This window comes from Salmo salar, chromosome ssa15 (genome assembly GCF_905237065.1).
Source record: "Salmo salar chromosome ssa15, Ssal_v3.1, whole genome shotgun sequence".
NCBI classification, from domain to species: Eukaryota; Metazoa; Chordata; class Actinopteri; order Salmoniformes; family Salmonidae; genus Salmo; species Salmo salar.
In genome coordinates, this window is record NC_059456.1 from 48,379,796 (window position 1) to 48,405,397 (window position 25,602).

At 42.3% G+C, this 25,602-nt stretch overlaps 1 protein-coding gene across 1 annotated transcript in view; it reads right to left on the bottom strand.

Annotated features, from left to right (window-relative positions):
- Positions 1 to 14,142, bottom strand: part of LOC106571665 (alpha-(1,6)-fucosyltransferase) — a 150,578-nt gene extending 136,436 nt beyond the window's left edge. The window contains exon 1 of the mRNA XM_014144979.2: positions 13,416 to 14,142. The gene's annotated coding sequence lies outside the window, so the exon portion shown is untranslated. The remainder of the gene's footprint in view (positions 1 to 13,415) is intronic.
- Between the last annotated feature and the right edge of the window lie 11,460 nt (positions 14,143 to 25,602).

Consider the following 25,602-nt stretch of genomic DNA (forward strand, 5'->3'; position numbering starts at 1 on the left):
GCGTTCCCTACCATGTCTACATCACAATTGCCCTTGCTCTTCGCACACATCTATCTAGATACCATGAAAATGAGGAAACTCTGGGGCCAGGAGTAGTCCCTTCTCTTACGTGTAAAGTTTGCAGCACCCATTATCCTACAGAGAAGGTGTAAATTCAACATGTCAGTCGTCATCTGAAGAATCATGAAACTGTAGTGTGTGTGTTTGATGGAGGCAGCAGTTGAGGAAACAGCCCTTGCTTTAGCCTAATTGTCTAAGAAAGTAGGTCTATAATCAATAGCCTAACTGTTAAATGTGCCGGCATTATAAATCATCCATATATATCTACATAAATAAGACAGATCTTGCTTCTGTTACCTGTTTGAGCGTTTATTTAATAGCCTACTTATTCTATGAGAACCAAGCCTTATGCAATGGCAAAATGTTGGATAAAGCAATTTTACAGATATGGCTGTTTTTAATCTTTACTATGCTTTAATAAAAGCTCCACAATTGTTTTCCATTAGAACAGAATGGTATTACTTTCTAATTTACAGTGGCAAGAAAAAGTATGTGAACCCTTTGAAATTACCTGGATTTCTGCATAAATAGGTCATGATATTTGATCTGATTACATCAATAGACAAACATAGTGTGCTTAAACTAATAACACAGAAATTGTATTTTTCTTGTCTATATTGAATACATAATTTAAACATTCACAGAGTAGGTTGGGGAAAGTATTTGAACCCTAAGGCTAATGACTTCTCCAAAAGCCAATTGGAGTCAGGAGTCAGCTAACCTGGAGTCCAATCAATGAGACAAGATTGGAGATGTTGGTTAGAGCTGCTGGTTAGAGCTGCCTTGCCCTATAAAATCCATCACAAAATGTGAGTTTGCTATTCACAAGAAGCATTGCTTGGTGTGAACCATGCCTCGAACAAAAGAGTTCTCAGAAGACATAACATTAAGAATTGTTGACTTGCATGAAGCTGGAAAGGGTTACAAAAGTATCTCTAAAAGCCTTGATGTTCATCAGTCCACGGTAAGACAAATTGTCTATAAATGGAGAAAGTTCAGCACTGTTGCTACTCTCCCTAGGTGTCCGTCCTGCAAAGATGACTGCAAGAGCACAGCGCATAATGACCAATGAGGTTAAGAAGAATCAGCTAAAGACTTACAGAAATCTCTGGAACATGCTAACATCTGTTGACGAGGCTACGATACGTAAAACACTAAACAAGAATGGTGTTCATGGGAGGACACCACGGAAGAAGCCACTGCTGTCCAAAAAAAACATTGCTGCACGTCTGAAGTTCGCAAAAGTGCACCTGGATGTTCCACAGCGCTACTGGCAAAATATTCAGTGGACAGATGAAACTACAGTTGAGTTGTTTGGAAGGAACACTATGTGTAGAGGGAAAAAAAGGCACAACACACCAAGATCAACCTCATCCCAACTGTAAAGTATGGTGGAGGGAGCATCATGGTTTGGGGCTGCTTTGCTGCCTCAGGTCCTGGACAGCTTGCTATCATCGACGGAAAACTGAATTCCCAAGTTTATCAAGACATTTTGCAGGAGAAAGTTAGGCTGTCTGTCTGCCAATTGAAGCTCAACAGAAGTTGAGTGATGCAACAGAACAACGAGCCAAAACACAGAGGTAAATCAACAACAGTTTGGCTTCAACAGAAGAAAATACGCCTTCTGGAGTGGCCCAGTCAGTACCTGACCTCAACCCGATTTGAGCTGCTGTGGCATGACCTTAAGAGAGCAGTTCACACCAGACATCCCAAGAATATTGCTGATCTGAAACAGTTTTGTAAAGAGGAATGGTCCAACATTTCTCCTGACCGTTGTGCAGGTCTGATCTGCAACTACAGAAAATGTTTGGTTGAGGTTATTGCTGCCAAAGGAGGGTCAACCAGTTATTAAATCCAAGGGTTCACATACTTTTTCCAACCTGAACTGTGAGTGTTTACACGGTGTGTTCAATAAAGACATGAAAACGTATAATTGTTTGTGTGTTATTAGTTTAAGCAGACTGTTTGTCTATTGTTGTGAGACATTTTATGACCAATTTATGCAGGAATCCAGGTAATTCCAAAGGGTTCAAATACTTTTTCTTGCCACTGTATGTAGTGTTTACACTGTTCCAAACACTCAGAAAAATTATACTGTAATCTAACAGCACCTGTTTGTCACAGATAATACAGCAGCTCTCACTCGTACACCCTCATTTTTCTTATTGTTATTATTACTATTATTATTATTGTTATGACCATCATTATAATAACTCATGTCATTGTCATTAGTAGGCTTAGTATAGTAGCCTTGTATAACCAACATCCAGCTGTAGGCCTAAGAGTGCATCCTGTTTAGTCTTAACACCATAACTTACTTAGGCCTGTCTTTCAATATATAGGCTACTGTATCAATCAGTCATTCATTAGTTCATGCCATCACACAGCATACAAGACATTCATGCTTTGAAATGCAATCAAGCATTTTAGTTTTAAAATTAAATAAAAGGGAGTTTTGAATAATTAGCCGCAACAATAAACAAACCAAAATTCGTGAATGCAACTGTTTTTAAATCTGCTGTAATACAAGCTTTATATATTTATTTTTTTCTCTTTAGAACAGACTCTCTGGTACACTTTTCTTGTTTACACTGTTCAAAATGGTCAGAAATAATAATTGTGTAATCTAACAGCAACAGTTTGGCACGCATATTACTCAGGCAACGCTTGCTCCTATACCCTCCTTTTTCTTGATTGCCAGTATTTTCCACAACTAAGTAAGATGTCTTCCACAGATCTGACTTCCCCTTTCCCTCCTGAGGAACCAGTAAACATTTGTTTGAGTTTCTTTTTCATGTCCTCCGCATCCATTTTGCTGTCAGGCGTTACTGTGTTTGGAGTTTGTTATAACCAATTTATTAATGTGATTATGATAGGCTATAGGTCACATGCATGCGATGCTAACATGTTTCACATAAATAGAGCAAGGGTTGAGGGAATAGGGAATGTTTTTCCAAAACAAATGAGGGATTTCAGTAACATAATGTATCAGTCAGAAACAAGAAACTAAATGGCTGTAATGATGTGGCAGCTTCAGCACGGACAGCACAATAAACACTTGCTGTGCTGTGGTGCCTATTCACTGCAGTAGGGAGGAGAGCGAGACAACATGCGCCAGTCACACAGGGACTCGCAGTCATTTTTTTAACAGTGTAAACATCAGGTACTTTGAGTCATTTGTGTCTTAATTATTTAATCAAACAGTGTGCTTAAAGCTTCAGACAAGCTCAGTGCATATGTAGTTGATTGTATTCAAACACATAGGGTGTCTGTCTATACTGTAGATGGGAAAATGTTTAAACACAAGAACAGCATGACTCTGTCTACCAACATTTTTTGGGGTCGGGGACAGCCCTACTGGGAATACAGATATGCATCCATTGGTCACAGATACCTTAAAAAAAAGGTAGGGTGTGAATCAGAAAACCAGTCAGTATCTGGTGTGACCACCATTTGCCACATGCAGCGTGACATCTCCTTGGCATAGAGTTGATTAGGCTGTTGATTGTGGCCTGTGAAATGTTCTCCCACTCCTCTTCAATGGCAATGCAAAGTTTTGGGATATTGGTGGGAACTGGAACACGCTGCTGTACACGTCAATCCAGAGCAACCCAAACATGCTCAATGGGTGACATGTCTGGTGAGTGTGCAGGCCATGGCAAGAACTGGGACATTTTCAGCTTGCAGGAATTGTGTACAGATCCTTGCGACACGGGGCCATGCATTACTGTGCTGAAACATGAGGTGATGGCGGAAGATGAATAGCACGACAATGGGCCTCAGTATTTCGTCACGGTATCTCTGTGCATTAACCCTCCGGCTGTGTTCCGGTCGAATTGGACCGATTTACAAGTTCTCTCTGAAAAATGTAGTCCATTTAATCTGATTACCATAAGGTTCCATGACTTTGTTCACACAGGGCATCTGAACACACAAAATACATTTTGGGTGTTTTATTTAACTTTTGTACACCTATGGTGTTCCCAGTCAAAAATGACCGGTCATTAGAAATGAATGGGTGAGACAAGAATTATTGTACAAAATTCAGTTCAGGCACATGCCCATTCATCATATGGACACACTTCCTCTCCCAGACCACCACATGCATGTGTGTTTGAGTACACACACACACACACACAAACACCTCACTCCCCTTCTTAGCTTCCATGGCAACCACCACGAGTACCTTTCCCCAATAGAATCTTTCCCCCACGGGAACCACACCTGTTGGCATTCTCACAAACAATCGCAACATTGTTTCAATAATATATAGACATTTTCTCACAGCTCTGGTATATAAATCTTTGAGGCTCACAATTCATTCTGTGGCAGCACAATGACCAAACGATATACTGTATGTGAGGCTCTTGATCACATCTTTGATCATGACACTGGTGAGGAGAGAGTCCTTGTTAAACTTTGACACAAAGTAGTCTGTAATAAATAGCACAATATGTTTCATCTGAGTATTTGTTATAGTCAAAATAATCCATACGTTATGCTTTTTCTTACTCAAAAACTAGTTGTAAGAGCTCAGGTCAATGAGGCCTACAGGCTATAAATAGCAAATAGAAGTTCAAAACTTGTAATGTTCACAAGAACTTAAGTTCATAAAAAGATCTATCACAACATTAGGTGATAATATATGTATTATTATGGATTTATAATCAGCTATAATGGGGCGGTCATTTTGGACCGGGAACACAGAATTAATTAACATGAAACGAACACAACAGGAGGGCTAAAATTGGCATTGATAAAATGCAATTGTGTTCGTTGTCTGTAGCTTATGCCTGCACATACCATAACCCCACCGCCAACATGGGGCACTCTGTTCACAACGCTGACATCAGCAAACCGCTCATCCACACGATGCCATACACACTGTCTGCCATCTGCCCGGTACAGTTGAAACCCGGATTCATCCATGAAGAGCACACTTCTCCAGCGTGCCAGTAGCCATCGAAGTGAGAATTTGCCCATTTGAAGTTGGTTACGATGCCAAACTGCAATCAGGTCAAGACCCTGGTGAGGACGACGAGCACGCAGATGACCTTCCCTGAGATGGTTTCTGACAGTTACTGCAGAAAGTCTTTGGTTGTGCAAACCCACAGTTTCGTCAGCTGTTTGGGTGGCTGGTCTAAGACGATCTATCAGGTGAAGAAGCTGGATGTAGAGGTCCTGGGCTGGATTGGTTACACGTGGTTGTGAGGCCGGAAGGAGGTACTGCCAAATGATCTAAAACAATGTTTATGGTAGAGAAATTAACTCTCAATTCTCTGGCAACAGCTCTGGTGGATATTCCTGCAGTGAGAATGGCAATTGCACGCTCCCTCAATACTTTAGGTATCTGTGGCATTGTGTTGTGTGACAACTGCACATTTTAGATTTGGCCTTTTATTGTCCCCAGCACAAGGTGCACCTATGTAATGATCATGCTGTTTAATCAGCTTCTTGATATTACACACCTGTCAGGTGGATGGACCATCTTGGCAAAGGAGAAATGCTCAATAACAGGGATGTGAACAAATGTGCCATTTCTTTTTTTGAGAAATAAGCTTTTTGTGCATATGGAAAGTTTCTGGGATCTTATTTCAGCTCATTAAACATTGGACGGACACTTTACATGTTGTGTTTGTTTTTGTTCAGTGTAGTACTGCAAGGTATAAGTCATGTTATGATGGTAAATATTTCAAGCAAAATTACTTTCATGCTGGACAAGAATAAAGAATCTCTCTAGTCCTCTTTGTTGATGATTTTGAGGTGTTTAACCCACTTGGAACTTCAAGAAGAAAAAAAAACAAAATAACAGGAGTGTATTAGGTATTGGCAAATGTGCCATCCAATTGCAATCTGAACTAACATAAATAAACAGTGCATTCGGAAAGTATTCAGACCGCTTGACTTTTTCCACACTTTGTTACATTACAGCCTTATTCTAAAATGGATAAAATGTTTTCCCCTCATCAATCTACACACAATACCCCATAATGACAAAGCAAAAAAATGTTTTTTAGACATTTTTGCAAATGTATTAAAAACAAACTAACATCACATTTACATATGTATTCAGACCTTTTACTCAGGACTTTGTTGAAGCATCTTTGGCAGCGATTACAGCATCGAGTTTTCTTGGGTATGACGCTACAGTACAAGCATGGAACACCTGTATTTGGGTAGTTTCTCCCATTCTTCTCTGCAGATCCTCTCAAGCTCTGTCAGTTCGGATGGGGAGCGTCGCTGCACAGTTTAAGGTCTCTCCAGAGATGTTCGATTCCGGGCTCTTACTTGTTGATGTTATTGTCCCCATGAGGAATTATTTTTGCAGTGTCATGTATACGTTTGAAGTGGCGTTTAACCTCTTGGGGCTAGGTGGGACGCTAGCGTGCCACCTGTGGTGCACTCCATCAACAGCAGGTGCATTTCAAGAGCGGCAAATTTGAATCCAAATAAATGTCAAAATTCAAATTTTTCAAAAATACAACTATGTTACACCATTTGAAAGATAAACATCTCCTTAATCTAACCACGTTTTACGATTTCAAAAAGGTTTTACGGCGAAAGCATAAATTTAGAGTATGTTAGGACACTACATTTACAAGAGTTGTGTGTAATGTTTTGTCAAGTCAAAGACAGGGTCACCAAAACCATAAAACCAGCTAAAATGATACACTAACCTTTTACAATCTCCATCAGATGACACTCCTAGGACATTATGTTAGACAATGCATGCATTTTTAGTTCTATCAAGTTCATATTTATATACAAAAACAGCGTTTTACTATGGCATTGATGTTGAGGAAATCGTTTCCCTCCAATAACCGGCAGTCAAGTCAGCGTCACAAATTAAATAATTAAAATTAGAAAACATTGGTAAAATATTATATTGTCATTTAAAGAATTATAGATTTACATCTTTTGAACGCAATCAACTTGCCAGATTTAAAAATAACCTTACTGGGAAATCACACTTTGCAATAATCTGAGCACTGTGCCCAGAAAAATACGCGTTGCGATACAGACTAGACGTCATGTTGGGGAGATCTAAAATCGAAAATACTATGTAAATAATCCATTACCTTTGATTCTCTTCATCAGATGTCACTTCCAGGTATCACAGGTCCATAACGAATGTAGTTTTGTTCAAAAAAGCTCATCATTTATGTCCAAAAATCTCCGTCTCGTTAGCACATGATGTAAGCCAGCCGGACTTCTCGTCATGAACGAGGGGAAAAAAATATTTCCGTTCGTTCAAACATGTCAAACGTTGTATAGCATAAATCATTAGGGCCTTTTTTAACCAGAACATGAATAATATTCAAGGTGGACGAATGCATAGCCTTTTATAACGTATTGGAACGAGGGTACCCAACATGAAGTAGCGCGCCAGGTGTCTAATGGGACATCACCGTTCCATGGCTCTTGTTCGGTCAGATCTCCCCTCCAGAAGACTCAAAACACTTTGTAAAGGCTGGTGACATCTAGTGGAAGCAATAGGAAGTGCCAAAATATTCCTAAACCCCTGTGTTTTTCAATGGGATAGGTTTAAAGTCAATACAACACATCAGGTATCCACTTCCTGTCAGAAAATGTCTCAGGGTTTTGCCTGCCAAATGAGTTCTGTTATACTCACAGACACCATTCAAACAGTTTTGGAAACTTTAGAGTGTTTTCTATCCATATATAATAAGTATATGCATATTCTAGTTACTGGGTAGGATTAGTAACCAGATTAAATCGGGTACATTTTTTTTATCCAGACGTGCAAATGCTGCCCCCTAGACCCAACAGGTTAAATACAAAACAAAATTGACAATACAACTTTCATAATAGTTACATACCAATAAAAGAAGACTAGCCTGCTGGCTTTACTGAATCGATAGGAACATTAGCCCGAGCTATTTAGGAGGGATATCATACCTGGCACAAATTATTTTCTAGTTCTGTTTTTCCTGCTGAGGGGTTCCCTATACCTGCGCCCAGAGGGGAGTAGTTCAAAGTCCAGGTACAGGGAGTGGCTTGGGTCTAAAATTATTTTGTGAGCCTTGCGGAGGGCCCTGACCTTAACTTTACTGCATTCAGAATTTGGATGAAAAGCGTGCCCAAATTAAACTGCCTGCTACTCAGGCCCAGAAGCTAGGATATGCATGTAATTGGTAGATTTGGATAGAACACACTAAAGTTTCCAAAACTGTTACAATAATGTCTGTGAGTATAACAGAACTGATATGGCAGGCAAATATCTGAGGAAAATCCATCCAGGAAGTACTATTATTTTGAAAGGCTGCTTTTCCATTGAAAGCCTATCCACCATACAAAGACTTAGGACCCAGTTCATGATCTCTATGGCTTCCACTACATGTGGCCAGTCTTTAGGCATTGTTTCAGGTTTTTACTCTGAAAAATGAGGGAGATACAGCACTTTCAATGAGTGGACAGTTGAAATTTCCAGACACGAGTCCAGCGCGTGATCGGGAATGTGCCTTTCTTGTTTCTCCTTTTCTATTGACAAAGCTTTTGTCCGGTTGAAATATTATTGATTATTTATGACAAAAACAACCTGAGGATTCATTTTAAACATCGTTTGACATGTTTCTACAAACTTTTACTGTACTTTTTTGACGTTTCGTCTGGATGTTGAGAGCGCGCTTTGTGCCTTTGGATTACTGAACTAAACGCACCAACAAAACGGAGGTTTTTGGACATAAAGAGGGACATTATCGAACAAAACGAACATTTATTGTGTAACATGGAGTCCTGGGAGTGCCACCAGATGAAGATCATCAAAGGTATGTGATTACTTTTAACGCTATTTCTGACTTTTGTGAGTCCTCTCCTTGGTTTGAAAATGGCTGTATGGTTTTCTGTGAGTAGGCGCTGACCTAACATAATCGCATGGTGTGCTTTCGCCGTAAAGCCTTTTTGAAATCAGACACTGTGGTTAGATTAACAAGACGTGTATCTTTAAAATGGTGTATAATACTTGTATGTTTGAGGAATTTTAATTATGGGATTTCTGTTGTTTTGAATTTGGCGCCCTGCAATTTCACTGGCTGTTGTCGACGCTAGCGTCCCACTTATACCAGAGATGTTAAAGATCTCATCCAGGCTGTCTGACTCCAAGTACCTTGCTTGCTGTGGTGATAATCCTTCTCAGCATATTTCTCTGGCTGACAGTGGCATTGCCAAACCAACAAACAATACAAGAAGTTAAAATAATCTCAATGAAAGATTGGTAAAACAGAGTCAGTATAGTACAGTCTACATTAAAAGATCCCAGCTTTTTGAGAAAGTACAGTCTCTGTTGGCTCTTTCTGTAGATCAGGTCTGGCTGGGCCACTCAAGGACATTCAAAGACTTGTCCCAAAGCTACTCCTACATTGTCTTGGCTGTCTGCTTAGGGTCGTTGTCCAATTGGAAGGTGAACATTCGTCCCAGTCTGAATAGCAAAGAAAAAGCCATATCTCAGACTGGCCAATAAAAATAAAAGATTAAGATGGGCAAAAGAACACAGACACTGGACAGAGGAACTCTGCCTAGAAGGCCAGCATCCCGGAGTTGCCTCTTCACTGTTGACGTTGTGACTGGTGTTTTGCGGGTACTATTTAATGAAGCTGCCAGTTGAGGACTTGTGAGGCGTCTGTTTCTCAAACTAGACACTCTAATGTACTTGTCCTCTTGCTCAGTTGTGCACTGGGGCCTCCCACTCCTTTTTCTATTCTGGTTAGAGACAGTTTGCGCTGTTCTGCGAAGGGAGTAGTACACAGCATTGTGTGAGATCTTCAGTTTCTTGCCAATTTCTCACATGGAATAGCATTCATTTCTCAGAACAAGAACAGACTCACGAGTTTCAGAAGAAATGTATTTGTTTCTGGCCATTTTGAGCCTGTAATCGAACCCACAAATGCTGATGCTCCAGATACTCAACTAGTCTAAAGAACTTTTATTGCTTGTTTAACCTACAGTTAAAGCACAGTTTTCAGCTGTGCTAACATTATTGCAAAAGGGTTTTCTCATTATTAATTAGCCTTTTAAAATTATAAACTTGGCTTACCTAACACAACGTGCCATTGGAACACAGGAGTGATGGTTGCTGATAATGGGCCTCCGTACACCTATGTAGATATTCCATAAAAAATCTGCCGTTTCCAGCTACAATAGTCAGTCATTTACAACATTAACAATGTCTACTGTCATGCCCTGACCTGAGAGAGAGGGTCTGTTTCTCTATGTGGTTAGGTCAGGGTGAGGGGTGGGCATTCTATGTTTTGTATTTCTTTGTTGGGCCGAGTATGGTTCCTAACCAGAGGCAGCTGTCTATCGTTGTCTCTGATTAGGAACCATACTTAGGCAGCCTTTTTTCCACCTGTGTTTGTGGGATCTTATTTTTGTATTGCTTTGTGTGCCTACAGAACGTGACGGTCGTATTTTCTTTGTTCATTACTTTTATCGTGTTCTGAGTAAATAAATCACGAGATGAACATATTCCACGCTGCACCTTGGTCGACTCCTTTTGACGAACGTTACATCTACACTGTATTTCTGATCAATTTGATGTTATGTTAAATGAACAAAAAAAATGTGCTTTTCTTTCAAAAACAATGACATTTTTAAGCGACCACAAACTTTTGAACGGTAGTGTATATACATGATTTTTGTGAACATTCTGCTCTTGATTCGTAGCTTAAGAAAATGCAACCGTGTATTCTGGTAACAAACACGCCAGTTCTGAATCACGCGTCATGCAAGTTCAATTCTAACATTTGATCGCCAACACTGAATGCTGTGTAGCCTGACAGATGACAGCAAGGACATGACAAAGGCAAAATGGTCATATTGATTTAGTGATTTGCAAGGATGCTGGAGGAGGCAGTGTCCACCAGGACCTCACACTACAGCCTTTTGAAAGTCTGCGTGATCACGAAGGGTAGTGCATGCTTCTGGAAGTACAAGTACTGATCCACCTGGGTAATGTTGCAAAGGCCTGTTCCGTGCTTGTAGGGCTTAAGTACGCACTCAACCTCTGCTATCCCAAAGAGCTCAGGTACACCTTCAAGGCGTTCCACAAGCTTTTCCTGGAGCTGGATAGTTCTAAGCTCGCCCCAAAAGTGCAAGCCCTGAAGAATAAGCTACTGGCTTAACCCTGTAAGACCCGGAAACATTTTTGCTACCACGGGTGCTACCGTAGTAATTTCCAAATGAAACCATCCACGTTTATAATTATCCTTAAGGTCTATAGAGTTCAGCCTTCATTTGACCGACCGGTTAACATAGGAAATTGGATGATTTTTTTTATCATTACAGAGTCGGAGGCCAAGTCTAAAGTAATGCTTTTCAGTATTTCGTGGCTTTTATAAAAGGTTCACAGAGCTTATTTTTCCACTATGCAGAAAAGTGAATGGCAGTAGGCACATATACTGTATTGTCTCATTCAGGGCCGGAATACTGCATTTGGGGCCCCACGGGCAGCTAAATTCCTGTATATCAACACATTTTGCCATGGTGCAGAGAGCAAAATGTGCAGTTTTATAATGCTATTCTACACATTTTGTCATTAGGCAAAAATAAACTGCTGCAGTTTTAAAGCTAATTTCCTGCACTTCTACACTTTATGGGGCTAATATACTGTCAAATGTGCTGTTTTAAAGCTCATCTCATGCTTTTATTCACATTTTGTCATGAGGCTGAGAGAAAATGTTATTTTTAAAGCACTTTTCCTGCAATTCTACAAATGTTTCTATAATATGCTTTCTGGGCCCCGACCTCTAGGCCCGGGGCACGTGCCCTGTGTGCCAGTTTGGTAATCCATCCCTGTTTTGTTTGCATTTTTACTATTTGTACATATCTAAAGAGAAAAAAAACGTGTCAAGTATCTTAACAAATAAATGTTTATTTGTTTGACAATGTTTCCCGGTGTCCTGGTACTTTTCTTAAATATGAGGTGTTGAATCTAATTTTAAATTCAGTCAACGAATTTACACACAATATTATTGAGTAAATATAATGTCCTGAGTAAAATAATTGAATAAGTTATTTGAATTTACACTACTAAAGTAAATCCAGGAAAATAAGAATAGCTGTAAAAAATTATTTGGATTTACCGATATGATTACATATTAGTTGATTATGTAGGACACATTGAGTAAACCCAATACATTTTTACAGCAAAAAAAAAAGTTGGGTTTGCTAAATATTTGTGGACAACAATGACAACAACTGTATAGGAATTATTATTAGATATTTATTGTTTTACCCTAAACAAAAGGGCAAAAGGGCATGTGCTCTTATCGCAGGTAGAGCCCTAGCTATACATGTGCCTGGAATGAACTCAAACTCAAGTTGGGAAAAAAACTGAAATTCGAAATCTAAACCATGAGCACTTACAGCGAGAATGTGGGTGACAAAGCTGGGTGGGAATGAATTGAGTCAGAATCCCGGCGCGCGACTTAGCCTTTCTAGGTCTGTGTTCCGGTATCTGAATGAGAACAACATATTAATTATGGACGGTTCGTCATGCTCGTGTCGCATCACATGCAGACATATCCAAGCATCACCCATTACCGCGGCTCAGTAGGCTAGCCTAACCGCTATCATCACCCAATAACCCGAAGAACCCATATCCTGTCTGTCTAGCTGCGCGTGCTGCGTGCACATGGAAGATGTAGATCCAATGTTATTTATTCTGACGCAGTCAGCATCAGCAACACTCTTCCGACAAACAAGCTTTATCCATTCAGCATAGCATGGTCAGATAGGACCATGTCATGTGTCAATTTTACTTCCCTCACGTTTTCACGGGTGAGGTCAGAGCCCGATCTGAGAGCACTTCACTTTCTAGTTATGCCCACTAAACCAGGGTTTTCATCCATGTGCAGCTCATAGCAATAACATCACAACAGTACCAAATATAGGCAGTGAATGTGCAACACATCAGCAGTTCTCTGAATATTACAATTCTCACATAGGTCTGAAATGTCTCGCGATGTATCGCGTGCATGTCAGATACACCCTGTCCTGTTCATCAAATCAATGCATTTGTTCCATGATACACTGTAGCCTAAAGTGGCAATATGCTTTGGAGATGTTTTTGTTGAACAGAAATCGTTTGGAAACAGCTCTGTCCATTGGCTATTCGGAGCAGGACACAACACAGCACACCGGGTCAGAGCGGTGATATTACAGGGACTAGTCATTCCAAACGTGACCGCTATTATTTCACCACGATCTCAACAGCAGCAGCGACGCAGTCAACATGCCAGGCAAGGATGGACTGGAGACATATGGACCGAGCTCGGAGCTCACCTCACTGCGTTTTCGCTGTGCACAGAGACGACGAGCAGAGAAAAATCACGTACCTTCACTTGACACGCCAGGCTTCCGGGAGATCCGAGAGGGGAGGCCTGACGAAGTTGAGGTCTGACGCAGCGGCGATGTTTTGGTCCAAAATTCGGTTGGAAAAAGCCGCGGCGGAAACAGGAACTGGGGACGGCTGTTATCGGAATAGTCACTGCTGCCTGTGGCTCCGGTTGAGGAGACTGGAATTGACTCTAAACTGCAGTGCGCATGCCAGTGTCAGATTGCTGTACTGCAGCCGCGTTGATAGACGGCCATGTGGCACTGATTATTGGGTTTACGTCTCCTCCGCGGCTCCTCACCCCGCAGTTTGACAATCTGCTACCTAGTGCCACCGCATCGGTGTCAGAGAGAAAGAGGGGTCTGGCAGTCACATAGCCTACATACTGTAAGCACTGATTCTGCTACTGCGATTCCAATGGGAAGAGCGAGGAAGCGGCAACTTCACTTTTGCTCACTGCGCACTAAAAGCATGGGCTCTTCCGCGGCATGGCAGGCCGTAATGTCAATTTACCCACCTTGCATTTCATGACTTTGTACAACTCATCGTTTTAAGAGCCACACATGTATGGGCTGTAAAATTAAATAACGCAGGCAAAAGCTCATCAATTTCCAGTACAGTCTACCTAGCTGGCCAGTGTAGCTGTAAGTCATGTTCCCTTCACACAGCTATAAACCACGACCATATAACCCGGAAGTATTCATACTCAGTCATCTCAACCCTCTAATCGCCATCACAATTGTGGGGTCAGCTCAATCAATTAGTCTACGTTTTATTGACATGAACCTCAGCTCACTAATCAGATATATGTGCGTCGAATCAGCAAATGTTCAGAGTAACTTCAGTAACGCTGTGATGAATGAGGGTTTTTGATAATACAAACGTAAAACAACTTTGCCAGTTTAATTTAGTTTCAACATGAATACAAATTGAATCAAGCCTAAAGCACTGATAGGCTACAGTAACCATGCATAGACCCTTCATTGCGCCGTGCTATTCCTCAGGCTCCGGGTGAAGTTCCCCGTACATATCTGGGATCCGCTTCCCCTCCCCAGATAACCTTAACCATTATTGGGAAAGATACGTTTTTAGTGGCAACTTCACCCTTCTCCACTCTCCAGTGCTACATATCCACTCGCCTTCTGTAGGCTACCTCAGAGCATTAGGCCTATTAAGGGTGCAGATGTAGACGAAATGGGATCAAACAAGCCGTGTTGTCTATGGCATTCCTCAATACAGTCCATTTAGGGTGACATGCTGTGGCTGAACGTTTTGCTGGGCGTAAAATTCTAAAATCACACAAGAGACATGGTGGAAATCTGAATGTTAAATCAGCTCTCATCTATAAAGGCTTAGGGGACATCTCTTCTACTGTGTTCAATGGTCGGCACTGGCTTTGCTTAGGCTACACCGTCCTGCCACCCAGTGTTCAGAAGGCAATAATGCATCATCTGATTGCAAGGCGTCATTTGAGATAGTTGACCTACAGTTATTACCCAAACAAGTTACGTGCTTACTTTGTCTCAAGTGTCATACGTGTAAAATGTCTGGTGGCGCTTATGTAAATAAGGTAAAAGCGGCGTTTCAGCACCACTGAAGCCGCCAGAGATAACTGTCATTCCGAAGTTCAGCACCACAGGGCAGTGGACAGCGATCGTCTCATACGCAGCATCTCTCTAGGGCAGTAAACCCTAGTTCAAACAGCGCTCTGTCGCTGCACCGAACTAAAAAAAACGTCACTTTCTCTTTGCAAGAGTGGGGATATAGTGCTGTCTGAAACAGTGAGACTCATCGGACTTTTGACGGTAGTTCGGCAGCCTCTGCCGCTCTTTCGGCGCGGTGCGGTTGAAGCACGCCTCTGTTTCATGCAGCGCGCCCGAGCAGTTCTTCCACTGCATGTTAACATATGTTAATTGCATGCAAATAAAGGTTGCTTCTCTACCACACCCACAACAAAGGCACAATCATGGCCTCGGATTTGCAGGTGGTGGTCTTCTGTGAGAGGTCGCTGACATACGAGAAACCGTCCCCAAAACCATCGAGGAAGTCTGCTGCAGTGTTGAGAGCGGTTTTATGAAACTAATTGGTACGTCAACCAGCCCGCTCTTCATACCTATTCAATTCGGCATCTGAACTGTGCATAAGACGCCTGGAAGCTTAAAAGAGGATGGCTCCACTTAAATACTTTTTTTTACTATTCTGTGAAGACATATTGACTTCAAACCAACATTTATAATTGTACACAATAGGGAATAATTTGCAACTAAACGAATAAAGATCTCTTCATTGTATGTTGGGTTAATTACATCGCATTGCTGTTACTAAATACCTTACCAGATCTTTTCTATTCCTTATTTAGTCTTGTCTTTACTTTTTATATTCATTTATTCCCTTTTCAAGATTCCTGTAACAAAGCAATCTTAAGTGACTTGATAATGTAATATTGCTACTTCGGTCATATTTGTAATGGAATGGTGTGTCTACATTGCTTGAATTATTTTCAAAAATCAAATCAAATCAAATGTTATTTGTCACATGCGCTGACTACAAAAGGTGTAGACCTTACAGTGAAATGCTTACTTACAAGCCCTTAACCAACAATTCAATTTAAAGAAAATACAAAAAAAGTAAGATAAGAAAAACAAATAATTAAAGAGCAGGAGTAAATAACAATAGTGGGGCTATATACAGGGGTTACCGGTACAGAGTCAATGTTCAGGGCACCGGTGTCGAGGTAATTGAGGTAATATGTACATGTAGGTAGTGTTATTAACCTCCAAACGAGCTTCAATGCCATACAACACTCCTTCCGTGGCCTCCAACTGCTCTTAAATGCTAGTAAAACGAAATGCATGCCCTTCAACTGATCGCTGCCCGCACCCTCCCGTCCGACTAGCATTACTACTCTGTACGGTTCTGACTTAGAATATGTGGACAGCAATAAATACCTATGTTTCTGGCTAGACTGTAAACTCTCCTTCTAGACTCATATTATCAAGCATCTCCAATCCAAAATTAAATCTAGAATCGGCTTCCTATTTCGCAACAAAGCCTCCTTCACTCATGCTGCCAAACATACCCTCGTAAAACGGACTATCCTACCAATCCTTGACTTCGGAATGTCATTTACAAAATAGCCTCCAACACTCTACTCAGCAAATTGGATGCAGTCTATTACAGTGCCATCCGTTTTGTAACCAAAATCACATGTACTACCCACCACTGCGACCTGTATGCTCTCGTTGGCTGGCCCTAGCTTCATACTCTTCGCCAAACCCACTGGCTAAAGGTCATCTATAAGTCTTTGCTAGGTAAAGCTCCACCTTATCTCAGCTCACTGGTTACCATAGCAACACCCACCCGTAGCACGTGCTCCAGCAGTATATTTCACTGGTCATCCCCAAAGCCAACACCTCCTTTGGCCGCCTTTCCTTCCAGTTCTCTGCTACCAATGACTAGAACAAATTGAAAAAAATCACTGAAGTTGGAGACATATCTCCCTCACTAACTTTAAGCATCAGCTGTCAGAGCAGTTTGAGTTTATTTTATTTTTTACAGGGACAGTGCACATTAATCAACGTTTCAGTAAAAGTGCCGGTTTTAGCCAGCCGGCTAATTTTCAACCGCAGTCCCTGTTCACCGATCACTGCAGCTTTACACAGCCCATCTGTAAATAGCCCATCCATCCAACCAACTACCTACCTCATCCCATATTTGTTTTTGTTTTTCTGCTCTTTTGCATACCAATATTTCTACTTGCACATCCTCATCTGCATATCTATCACTCCAGTGTTAATTGCTAAATTCTTATTACTTCACCACTACGGCCTATTTATTGCCTTACCTCCTTACTTCATCTGCACACACTGTATACAGATTTTTCTATTGTGTTATTAACTATACGTTTGTTTATCCCATGTATAACTCTGTGTTGTTGTTTATGTCGCACTGCTTTGCTTCATCTTGGCCAGGTCACAGTTGTAAATGAGAACTTGTTCTCAACTATCCTACCTGGTTAAATAATGGTGGGAAAAAACATTTAAAAAAGTGACTATGCACAGATAAATGAGAGTAGCAGCAGTGTAGAGGAGGGGGGGGGGGGGGGCGACGACAAAGCAAGTAGTCTGGGCGGCCATTTGATTAGGTGTTCAGGAGTCTTATGGATTGGGGGTAGAAGCTGTTTACAAGCCTCTTGGACCTAGACTTGGCACTCCAGTACCGCTTGCCGTGCGGTAGCAGAAAGAACAGTCAATGACTAGGGTGGCTGTAGTCTTTGACAATTTTTAGGGCCTTCCTCTTACATTGCCTAGTATAGAGGTCCTGGATGGCAGGTAACTTGGCCCTGGTAATGTACTGGGCCGTACGCGCTACCCTCTGTAGTGCCTTGCGGTCGAAGGCCGAGATGTATGTAGAAAGAGCACATTCTACATTGTCACTTCACTCAAAACATCCTAAAAATGATTTGGTCAAATAGTAAAGTGCGTTATCTTCATGATTCCAGTAATGAAAGCGTGTGCCCCGCCCCTGACTCTGTGCCTGTGCCCTCACTGGGGCCTGCTGCCGTGACGAGCGACCCATTTTCTTCTCCCCCGAAAAATGCTGTCTGATTTGTATAACATTTCGAAATTAAATTGTGGGAAAAAGGCTTTTGGAAGCTTCGTCCCCTTTCTCCCTATCGAAGAGAGGAAGGGTCTCAGTTTCTGTAGGTATAATTTATTTCTCAACTCTTAATATTTAGCTCAGTATAATTTATTTTTCAACTATCAATATTCAGCTCAATATCAACTGCTTTACAACCAAGATATTTAATATGGCTTTGAGATATGGAGTTGCGAATGTGCGCGAAATGTGCAGCGACCATTTGCGAGGGCAAAGGCTTATAGGTCTCATGGGTAGTAGTCTACAACGGCAAAGTTTTTAAAAATCATTATATTTACTATTGGACGAATACATGGCTACTAGCAGTGTGTATTATATTTAGAGTTAGTGATCAAGTTAATGTGGTTTTTGTTTCCACTTCCTCAGGTGTTGAACCCCAAATCAATCAGCCACAGATATTAGTTAGTGCACATAAAGATCTATGTAAACTGAACAAAAACAGAAATGCAACACGTACAGTGTTGGTCCCATGTTTCATGGGCTGAAATAAAAGATCCCAGGAATGTATTTGTCAAAAAAACGAAATGTTTACATTCCTGTTAGTGAGCATTTATCTTTTGCTAAGATAATCCATCCACCTGACAGATGTGGCATATCAAGAAGCTGATTAAACAGCATGATAATTACACAGCTGCACCTTGTGCTGAGGACAATAAAGGGACACTCTAAAATGTGCAGTTTTGTCACACAACACAATCCCACAGATGTCTCAAGTTTTGAGGGAGTGTGAAATTTCCATGCTGACTGCAGGAATGTCCATGAGCTGTTGCCAGAGAACTGAATGTTAATTTCTCTACCATAAGCCATCTTCAACGTCGTTTTACATAATTTGGCAGTACATCCAACCACCCTCACAACCGCAGACAATGTGTATGGCATTGTGTAGGCGAGCGGTTTGCTTGATGTCGACGTTGTGAACAGAGTGCCCCATGGTGGCAGTGGGGTTATGGTATGGGCAGGCATAAGCTACGGACAAACACAATTGCATTTTATTGATGGCAATTTGAATGCACAGAGATTCTGTGAAGAGTTCCTGAGGCCCATTATCTTGCCATTCATCTGCTGCCATCACCTCATGTTTCAGCGTGATAATGCACAGCCCCATGTCGCAAAGATCTGTACATAATTCCTGGAAACTGAAAATGTCCCAGTTCTTCCATAGCCTGCATACTCTCCAGACATATCACCCATTGAACATGTTTGGGATGCTCTGGATTGACGTGTATGACAGCGTGTTCCAGTACCCGCCTATATCAAGCAACTTTACACAGCCATTGAAGTGGAGTAGAACAACATTTGACAGGCCAAAATCAACAGCCTATTCAACTCTATGGGAAAGAGATGAGTCGCGCTGCATGAGACAAATGGTGGTCACACCAGATATTGACTGGTTTTCTGATCCAGGGTCCTACTTAAAAAAAGTGTCTGTGACCAACAGATGCATATCAGTACTGCCAGTCATATGAAACCCATACATTAGGGCCTAATGAATTTATTTCAATTGACTGATTTACTTATATGAACTGTAACTTTGAAATTGTTACATGTTCTCAGGGAAGTCTTGTCCCATTCCGCCCTGTTCACAGACCATGATGCAGTGGGGTTTATTATACTGTACTTTACTGCCCTCTGTTTCCACCAGATGTCAGTGCTGCTCCTTTTACAGAACTACTGGAGTGGGTTGAGACTCTGCTCCTTCTGCAGTCTATACACTATCCTCTCCTTTATCCTCCTTCTGTTCATCATCATCATCACCATCGTCATCATCACCATCTTCATTGTCATCATCACCACCATCATCAACATCACTCAAGAGTGAAGAGCCTGCGAAGGCACTCTACGAATTAAATGTTATTATTACTTCATTTGTAGTGTCTTAATATTATTATTGTTATAATTATGCTTGTTATTATAATTTTAATTATCATTGTTATTATTATTCTTTATCATCATCCTCATCCGCATCCTCATTGTCATCATGCTAAAAGATGTCTGCCATAATTGTTAGTAATATTAGAAAGTAAATATTGTAAATACAGTGGCACTATTGCTGCTGTCTAGTAGTGAAAGAGAGAGGAGGACAGAGCCACTGTAGTGTGATAGTGTAACTGTGTAGCGGTGCGGTATCTTATGGGTTAAAGTCTGTGTGCACTGCATGTGCTCTTTGCTTCTTGACTGTGGACATATCTGATCTGATTTTTGTATCTGATTGTGATTCGTATAATATTTTCTGTAACTGATTTTGGCTTGATGGGAAAATAAAGCTAGGTAACCATAAAACTCATCAGTGGCGGCATACTATGAACATGTACTCTGAAAAGGCCAAACGTTTAACAGCATGTCAAAACATGGACACAAGGTTGAGCGCCAGGTCATGAGGGCTTTAGAAATGCCCCAGGTACTCTAGTGGTCAGACTAATGCAGGACAATACAAAGTGAGGCAGTTCTGCACACTAACATTCCACAGTTGCATACAGTGTATACGCATGAACACACACTCACATACAGTTCATACACACACACACAAACATGCCATTTCATGCACCCAGAGCATGTCAACTAAACATTTAAATTGAATTTGGACCTTGAGACGGCCACTAATCCAATGCCATTACAAAGTGTGCTGAAGCTGAGCTGGCTGACTGCGTATTATAATTTGTGAGATAGTGGGTTATCTACAAGACCTTCTGGAGCTGGGAGGGGAAGGTGTGTGTTAGTGGTGTGCTGGATGAAGGTGAAGAGTGTACAGTGTGTGTGTACCATCGCGTATATGCTCGTGCGCCTGCACACACTTGTGTATTCCTGTGTGTGTGTGTGTGTGTGTGTGTGTGTGTGTGTGTGTGTGTGTGTGTGTGTGTGTGTGTGTGTGTGTGCATATGAGCTGCAGGTGTGTGGGTACCCGGAACTCCTCTGCACAGATGGGGGGGGGTCGTTTTGTAGGAGGGAAATACATTATTTCCTGCTTTTTCTCAAATCCTCCATACGTTGGATAGGAGTGCAGAGGAGAGAGAGGGACAGCCGCCAAAGTTAGAGCTGAATGGCTCCATGTGTAGCTCGTTCCTGCTGCTTGCCGTGCGCTAACTACGGTGACAGCAACCCATCCAGAGTGACAGACAGGCGTGTGCGGAACACTTGCCATGTCTGCATCCCAAATGGAAACCTATTTCCCTACAGATAGGGCCCCGGTCAAAAGTAGTGCGCTATCTACGGAATAGGGTGCCATTTGGGACACAAGCGGGGTTCAGTCTATTTACCCCAGAGGATGATGGGGGAGCAGTCTCCAGCTGATAACTAGGTATAATATGTGACGTAGGGCTGGGTGGATATGACATGCCAATCCATTGACATACACAGAGAGAGAGAGAGGAGAAGAGACGAAGAGTTGATCGTGGCAGAGGATCCTCGTCAAAGGTTCAATGTGGTCAAGGCTGGGATGAAGTCAACTTCATAAATATACTGCTCAAAAAAATAAAGGGAACACTTAAACAACACATCCTAGATCTGAATGAAAGAAATAATCTTATTAAATACTTTTTTCTTTACATAGTTGAATGTGCTGACAACAAAATCACACAAAAATAATCAATGGAAATCCAATTTATCAACCCATGGAGGTCCGGATTTGGAGTCACACTCAAAATTCAAGTGGAAAACCACACTACAGGCTGATCCAACTTTGATGTAATGTCCTTAAAACAAGTCAAAATGAGGCTCAGTAGTGAGTGTGGCCTCCACGTGCCTGTATGACCTCCCTACAACGCCTGGGCATGCTCCTGATGAGGTGGCGGATGGTCTCCTGAGGGATCTCCTCCCAGACCTGGACTAAAGCATCCGCCAACTCCTGGACAGTCTGTGGTGCAACGTGGCGTTGGTGGATGGAGCGAGACATGATGTCCCAGATGTGCTCAATTGGATTCAGGTCTGGGGAACGGGCGGGCCAGTCCATAGCATCAATGCCTTCCTCTTGCAGGAACTGCTGACACACTCCAGCCACATGAGGTCTAGCATTGTCTTGCATTAGGAGGAACCCAGGGCCAACCGCACCAGCAGATGGTCTCACAAGGGGTCTGAGGATCTCATCTTGGTACCTAATGGCAGTCAGGCTACCTCTGGCGAGCACATGGAGGGCTGTGTGGCCCCCCGAAGAAATGCCACCCCACACCATGACTGACCCACTGCCAAACCGGTCATGCTGGAGGATGTTGCAGGCAGCAGAACGTTCTCCACGGCATCTCCAGACTCTGTCACGTCTGTCATGTGCTCAGTGTGAACCTGCTTTCATCTGTGAAGAGCACAGGGCGCCAGTGGCGAATTTGCCAATCTTGGTGTTCTCTGGTAAATGCCAAACGTCCTGCACGGTGTTGGGCTGTAAGCGCAACCCCCACCTGTGGACGTCGGGCCCTCATACCACCCTCATGGAGTCTGTTTCTGACCGTTTGAGCAGACACATGCACATTTGTGGCCTGCTGGAGGTCATTTTGCAGGGCTCTGGCAGTGCTTCTCCTGCTCCTCCTTGCACAAAGGCGGAGGTACCGGTCCTGCTGCTGGGTTGTTGCCCTCCTACGGCCTCCTCTATGTCTCCTGATGTACTGGCCTGTCTCCTGGTAGTGCCTCCATGCTCTGGACACTACGCTGACAGACACAGCAAACCTTCTTGCCACAGCTCGCATTGATGTGCCATCCTGGATGAGCTGCACTACCTGAGCCACTTGTGTGGGTTATAGACTCCGTCTCATGCTACCACTAGAGTGAAAGCACCGCCAGCATTTAAAAGTGACCAAAACATCAGCCAGGAAGCATAGGAACTGAGAAGTGGTCTGTGGTCCACACCTGCAGAACCACTCCTTTATTGGGGGTGTCTTGCTAATTGCCTATAATTTCCACCTGTTGTCTATTCCATTTGCACAACAGCATGTGACATTTATTGTCAATCCGTGTTGCTTCCTAAGTGGACAGGTTGATTTCACAGAAGTGTGATTGACTTGGAGTTACATTGTGTTGTTTAAGTGTTCCCTTTATTTTTTGGAGCAGTGTATATGTACGTGTGGAAGGGTTGTGCACGAAAGCACACGCACGCGCATGTACGCAATAATGCAGGGAGGATGTGCTTGAGTTGCATCACATACACACACTGCTGAGTCATCCTACGGTAGTTTGGTAATTTATCTAGCCGTAGCGTGTTTGAAACGGTGTGTGTGTGTGTGTGCGCAAGTGTGTATACAGTGAGGGAAAAAAGTATTTGATCCCCTGCTGATTTTGTACTTTTGCCCACTGACAAAGAAATGATCAGTCTATAATTTTAATGGTAGTTTAATTTGAACAGTGAGAGACAGAATAACAACCAAAGAATCCAGATAAACGCATGTCAAAAATTGTATAAATTGATTAGCATTTTAATGAGGGAAATAAGTATTTGACCCCCTCTCAATCAGAAAGATTTCTGGCTCCCAAGTGTCTTTTATACAGGTAACGAGCTGAGATTAGGAGCACACTCTTAAAGGGAGTGCTCCTAATCTCAGTTTGTTACCTGTATAAAAGACACCTGTCCACAGAAGCAATCAATCAATCAGACTCCAAACTCTCCACCATGGCCAAGACCAAAGAGCTCTCCAAGGATGTTAGGGACAAGATTGTAGACCTACAGAGGACTGGAATGGGCTACAAGACCATCGCCAAGCAGCTTGGTGAGAAGGTGACAACAGTTGGTGTGATTATTCGCAAATGGAAGAAACACAAAAGAACTGTCAATCTCCTCGGCCTGGGGCTCCATGCAAGATCTCACCTGAGGAATCAGCCCAGATCTACACGGGAGGATCTTGTCAATGATCTCAAGGCAGCTGGGACCATAGTCACCAATAAAACAATTGGTAACACACTACGCCGTGAAGGACTGAAATCCTGCAGCGCCAGCAAGGTCCCCCTCTCAAGAAAGCACATATACATGCCCGTCTGAAGTTTGCCAATGAACATCTGAATGATTCAGAGGACAACTGGGTGAAAGTGTTGTGGTCAGATGAGACCAAAATGGAGCTCTTTGGCATCAACTCAACTCGCCGTGTTTGGAGGAGGAGGAATGCTGTCTATGACCCCAAGAACACCATCCCCACCATCAAACATGGAGGTGGAAACATTATGCTTTGGGGGTGTTTTTCTGCTAAGGGGACAGGACAACTTCACCGCATCAAAGGGACGATGGATGGGGCCATGTACCATCAAATCTTGGGTGAGAACCTCCTTCCCTCAGCCAGGGCATTGAAAATGGGTCATGGATGGGTATTCCAGCATGACAATGACCCAAAACACACAGCCAAGGCAACAAAGGAGTGGCTCAAGAAGAAGTACATTAAGGTCCTGGAGTGGCTTAGCCAGTCTCCAGACCTTAATCCCATAGAAAATCTGTGGAAGGAGCTGAAGGTTCGAGTTGCCAAACGTCAGCCTCGAAACCTTAATGACTTGGAGAAGATCTGCAAAGAGAAGTGGGGCAAAATCCCTCCTGAGATGTGTGCAAACCTGGTGGCCAACTACAAGAAACGTCTGACCTCTGTGATTGCCAACAAGGGTTTTGCCACCAAGTACTAAGTCATGTTTTGCAGAGGGTTCAAATACTTATTTCCCTCATTACATTTTTTGACATGCTTTTTTCTGGATTTTTTGGTTGTTATTCTGTCTCTCACTGTTCAAATAAACCTACCATTAAAATTATAGACTAATCATTTCTTTGTCAGTGGGCAAACGTAAAAAATCAGCAGCGGATCAAATACTTTTTTCCCTCACTGTATGCGCATATGCATTTAATGTAAGCTAAACATATTCTCTATGCATATCCTATGCTAGATGAAGCCATAACAAAGATGTCGATTTTCAGGCAGGCATCATCCCGCCAGCCTCTTTTGGCAAGTCCCTCTCCTCCCCACTGACTGAGGACCACTCAATAAGCTGAGGTGAAGATCTAGAGCAAAATATTGAGCCGTGGCTTGGCCCCTAACAAGATGAATTCACTTCATAATGACTGTCTATAATTTACGTCTGAGAGGATGTGGGATCAATTTCTCAATAGCATAGCATGGACTCACCCTACACCCACTCTTCAGTGAGCCAGATAATAAAAAAGCACCTCTGTCTGTGGCACTGTACACTCCATGGTGCCAATGACACCAGTTGCACCAGCCCTATTCTTCCCAGACTTGGGTTCAAACAGTGTTTTGTTTTCTTTCAAAGAGTTTAAGCATTATATTGAGTGTCAGATAGGAGGAATTTGCACTTTTGGGACTACTTTATTGGTTCAACTGTGCTAGAAAACAAATACTGTTTGAACCCATGGTCTGACCCTTTGCCATAGGCCTACAGTAAGAGGGCTCTGTTGCTAAGTTTAGGAGATTTTGCCTGCTGAGAGGAAGAGTGGGGATTCACCGTTCGCCCATGTGAAATAGTACTACAACCTTCTCGTTTCAGTGCAGCTGAACTTTCTTCCCTTCTCAGTAGTCAAAGTGGGAAAATCAGGATGCAAACTCCTTCATGAATCTGTTGAA